This window comes from Chinchilla lanigera, unplaced genomic scaffold (assembly GCF_000276665.1).
Source record: "Chinchilla lanigera isolate Chin_1 unplaced genomic scaffold, ChiLan1.0 scaffold00050, whole genome shotgun sequence".
NCBI lineage: Eukaryota > Metazoa > Chordata > Mammalia > Rodentia > Chinchillidae > Chinchilla > Chinchilla lanigera.
The window spans coordinates 12,436,749-12,442,131 of NW_004955451.1; positions in this window are offsets into that span (position 1 = coordinate 12,436,749).

A 5,383-nucleotide genomic window follows, 5' to 3' on the forward strand; every position below is an offset into this window, starting at 1 on the left:
TTTTGGTTTTTCTCCGGTACCAGGAACCGAACTCACGACCTTGCGCTTGCCAGGCAGGCGCTTTGCCGCTGAGCTAAATCCCCAGCCCCCCAATTCTAATTCTGATTAGCAATAGCTACTGTTACTCATTACTCAGCCTGGAGTGTGGCACACACCTGTGGTCCTAGCACTTGAGAGGCTGAGGCAGGAGGACCACTGTGAGTTTGAGACCAGCCTGGGCTACAGAGCAAGACCCTATCTCAAACAAAGCAAAGCAAAACCAAACCAAACCAAACCAAACCAAACCAAACCAAACCAAACCAAACCAAACCAAACCCCAAATCACTCATATACAATGGCAGGAAAGGGAAAAAAAGAGAATCAAAGTGGCTGCTATTAAGAAAGCAGATACCTTGCCGGGCGTGATGGTGCACACCTGTGATCACAGCGCTCTGGGAGGCTGAGGCAGGACGATGCCTATAGGAGAGCAACCTCCCTGGTCCCTGTCTAGTGCGGTGCTGTGTCCTGCTGGGTGAGTCTATACCATGGAATGACCAGACCAGCAAACCTCACGGGCCTGTGGACTTGCTCCCCGGATGGCAAGCTCTTTGCTCCCTGCGACCCACCTATGTGGAGATGTCCTGTCGTAACAGAGGAGCAGCAAGTAGGTTTCTGTCCAGAGCTGTTCAGCTTCAGCCATCCAATTCCTACTATCCTGGCATCTTGTTTGTGTGTATACGAGTGGTGTTTTGTTTTGTTTTGAGACAGGGTCCCACTGTGTAGTGCAGACTGGCTCTGAACTTAGCGATCCACCTGCCTCAGCCTCCGAGTGCGGGGCAGACAGCTGTGTGCCATCACGCCGGCTCTGGTATCTTTCATATGTGAGCTGGAGACACTGAGTCTTCCTGCAGCATTGGCTAAAGCAGTTCTCTGGCAGCACCATTATTTCCCCCTGGTACTGCAATCCCTGAACGCGCTCGGCAGCCTGGTGTGTCCTTTGGGGTTTGCTAAAAAGCACAACCTAGGAGTCTTGGCTTTCTTTGCTGATTTCCACGCCTGCTAAAGGTGTGGAGCTGGGCTTGCCGGGCGGTTCCGCTCAGAGGCTGATCCCATTCCCGGGAGGGACCTCGCCCCTGCGTGTGGAGGTGTGGAACGCAGCCTCGTTAACTTTTAAAAGCGATTTCACAGTTATCCAGCAGAGGGGGCGCCGCAGGAGACAGAGACCCAAGGCTGGGTTTTTGTTGCTGTCATTACTACTGTTTTTTGAGACAAGGTCTCATATGTAGTCCAGGCTGGTCTCCAACTCGCAGTGATCCTCCTGTCTCAGCCTCTCAATCATAGGCATGGGCCACTGTAGCTGGCTGTTCAGCATTTTTGATATAATGTTTTATTCTACTATAACAAATATAATTATCGGGTTTTTTGGTCTTTTTGAGACAGGGTCTCGCTATGCAGTTCAGGCTGGCCTTGAGCTCACTTTGTAGCCCAGGCTGGCCTCAAACTCGCAAGATCCTCCTGCCTCAGCCTCCCAAGTGCATGACCATGACCGGCTTGTTCACTCTTCTTAAGCAGTCCCTGGCACAGGCTGGTAAATATCTGTGGGCTAATGAAGCAGTGTGCTCATTCCAACAGCTAAGATAGATCTCACACTCTCTAATCACTACTCTTGCTTCCTTTTCAGGGTTTGTGTAGGAAATTTTCCTACCATCCCACTCTCCCCAGATAGGTTGTGACTCTTGGGACCACAAACCTGCAGCTTTGCCACATCTCCACTTGACCCCTGCAAGCCTGAATCTTGACTATGCTGTTTGCCCTGCCCAGAGTGTCTTTCTTTCCTGCCCTGCCTGGTGAACTCATACTCAACCTTGGAGGCCCTAGCACTCTGTACCCATACCTATCTCAGCAGTCATCGCCCTGGGCTGTACCTGTGTGCTCATGTGTTGTGGTTACAGCTGCAAAATGGTGAGCTCCTGGCATTGCTGACCTTTTGTTCCCAGAGTTCGTATACTGGGCGCGATATATTTGGGCGGTCATGTAGGTGAGAGAGCCCAGGGTTGGTCTCCGCTCCTACCTGCACCTCCCCGGAGCAGGCTCTAGAGGGCAGCCTCGCGCCGCCCGCGGCTTCCCCAGCTTCAGCCAGAGCTTTTCCTCTATACCCTGTGGGATGGAAGCATGGAGGCATGGATGGGCGGGGCGATAGATAAAGTGGCTGTCTGTCCAGAATCCAGATGGCTCTGGAGTTGACAGGCTCAGGGACTGGGGCATCTAACCAAGATGCCTTAGGTGACACAGCTCCTTCTCCTCTTAGGGACCACCGACTATGACTGAAACTAGAAAATATTTTTGAGTTCAAAATAAAAAAACATTGTAGAGCCAGCCACAGTGGTGCATTCCTATAACAGTACTCAGGAGGCTGAGGCAGGAGGATCGCTGGGAGTTTAAGGCCAACCTGGCCTACATAGTGAGTTCAAGGGCAGCCTGAACTATAGTGTCTTCAAAATAAAACAAAACAAAACAAAACAGCAATGTGGAATTGAATGATCATTTAAATAAATAATTTCAAAACAAACTATCAGCTCATCAACTGCAAGTCTTCTAGGATAAGGTTATTGTATGTAGGATGTAAATGCATGTTTGTTGGTTTTTGTTTTTCATGTTTTTGTTTTGAGACATGTGGCATGTAAGTGCATGGGTTTTTTCTTCCTCTCCTTTTGTTTTGAAAGCTCTGGCCTGGAACACACAGTGATCCTCCTGCCTCAGCCTCCCCAGGGCTGGGATCCCAGGTGTGACTCCAGTCAGCCTATTGCTTTTTATTTTAATTTTTTTTTTTTGCATTTTAATATTGTTGCCCCAAGGCGGCCACTGGAGTCCTCAGAGGCCCTCGAGGGAGGGAGCAGAACCGAGGGAGAAGCTGGCCACAGAGTCCCTGCCAAAGGTGCAGGGCAGCTGGCGATGAGCCAGGACAGAGTCTCAGGCTGTCGCCTCCTCCTGCAGGGGCCAGACCTGTCTATGCCAGCGAGGATGACCTTGCTTTCCCGACCTTAGGGTGACTGATGCAGGTCCAGGGTTTCCCCAGGAGGCTCCTACACTGGGACACCCTGAATGGGGGAGGCTCTGCCCCCAGACCCTGTGTCCTGGAGAGGAGACGGGATCCGGAGTCCAGGTCCCAGCAGCCGGGGGCACTGCCGGCTGGTGGCCTGGGGCGTCTGGGAGAGGGCTGGGCTTTGAGTGGAAACCAATAGAGAGGGGCGTCCTAAAGGGTGGGAGAGGCTGGGCGGGTATGGTGGCCCACAGCTGTCATCCCAGCACCTAGGAGGCTGAGGCAGGAGGGTGGCTGAGAGCTTAAGGCCAGCCTGGGATATAATAGGGAGACCTTGCCTGAAAAAACAAAACAGAGAAAGAACAAAAGAAAAGGAAAGGGCTGGGGATATAGCTCAGTGGCATAAGTGCCTCCCTGGCAAGCACAAGGTCCTGAGTTCAATTCCCAATTCCCACAAGGGGGAAAAAAAAAAAAAGGAAGGAAGGGGGAAAGGCGCCTGCAGTTGGAAGGAGAAGATGGCTTTAAGGAGGCTTCCAGGCGGAGAGAGCCGGGAGCTCGCGCAGCACCTGCTCGGGGCAGAGGACAGCGCCCTGGGTGCAGAGGAGCCGGCGGCCCTGCCAGGCCTGCGGCCCAGCGGCCCAGCAAGCGGTGCCTCTGTGGGTCCAAGGGAGCCGAGGTGACGCAAGACGATGCAGCAGCTCCCCAGGAGGGGGCGGTGCGCAGGGCGAGGGATCCTCACGCTGCTTCTACTGTTCACCTGCCAGGACTCGGTCTCCTCGAGGGCCAGATCCGAGCTGGAGGAGGGTGCTCGTGCTAGAGGGGGGCACCCAGAGGCATGGACAGTCTTTTGAGGGGAGAGGAGGCTAGGAATTTATATGGTCTTTTTTTGTTGCTTTTTTTTTTTTTTTTTTTTTTTCCTTTTTTTTTTTTTTTTTTTTTTTTCCCTGGTACCAGGAATCTAACTCATGACCTTGCACTTGCTAGGCAGGCACTGTGCCACTGAGCTAAATCCCCAGCACCCCTGCTTTTTTTTTGAGACAGCGTCTCGCTACGCAGCTCAGGCTGGCTTTGAGCTCACTTTGTAGCCCAGGCTGGCCTTGAACTCGCAATGATCCTCCTGCCTCAGCCTCCTGAGTGTGCGATTATAGGCATGCGCCACCGCACCCAGCATTTTTTTTTTGGTAGTACTTGGGATTGAGCCCAGAGCTCTGAGCATGCGAGGCAGGTGCTGTACTATTGAACCACGTACCTAAACCTTTTTTATATTTTGTTTGTTGAGTTCAGGCTGGCCTTGAACTTATTGTGTAGCCCAAGCTGGCGTGAACTTGTGGCAATCCTCCTGCCTCAGCCTCCTGTGTACTAGGACTACAGGCACGGTTCACCACACCCAGCTCAATGGGGTTTTGAAACCCCCACACACTAAGTTCTCCAGCCCTTATGCCCTTTGTTTGAAGACCCCTTCATCTTGTGTCCTGAAATTGTTTCAATTTCTCCTTCCCTCTTAGGCTGGGAGACCAAAGCCTGCCTGTCTCCCTACAGCCTGAGGGTCCCCAGCGTGTCTCTTCATCACCCCCCCCTCGCTCACTGGGGGACGAGCTCCCGCTCCTGGCCGACTCTTGCTGCACGCGGCGCTGGAGCGCGAATGCTGAGTGAATAGGCCCAGCCCCGGCATCACGTTCTCCTCTGTGCAGGGATACACCAACGACTTCAGACGGAGCACGCTGGGTCCCTGACTACCTGGAGTCTGTGGGCAGAACTCCCCCCAACTTTATGGGGTACAACCATCTCCTCCGGGAGGCCTCCCCAACAGAAGAAATACATGGCCTCGGGCAAGTGCTAGGCTACACTCACAGCCTCTACCGTTAAGCTTTTTTTTTATGTGTGTGGTTATTTTTTGTGTGCGTGTGTGTGTGTTTTGTTTGTTTGTTGAGACAGGGTCGCACTATGTGGTTCAGGCTGGCCTCAAACTCACAGTGATCCTCCTGCCTCAGCCTCTGAAGAGCTGGGATTAACAAAACTGCCCTCCCACATCTGCCATCAAATACATTCTGAAGCATAAAATTCCATACAAATGCAAAGGTACATGAATACTTATGCTTTTGGCTAAGGACACAGAGACTGTCTCAAGACAAGAGCTGAGGATGTAGCTCAGTGCAAAGGCGCGGGTTGTCTTTGGGTAGCATCCCTAGGTAGAGCCTAGTTTGCCTTTTCCTGGGTAAGGCTGCATCTCTTAGCCTGGCCAATCAGCTCGTCCGAACTTGTTGCTAGGAGACCAGGCCCTGTGTAGTTCAGAGCAACTCACTACAATAACAAGGCACCCAACTGGTGGGCTGTTCTGTGGACATCCTGCCAGCCGGCTCGAAA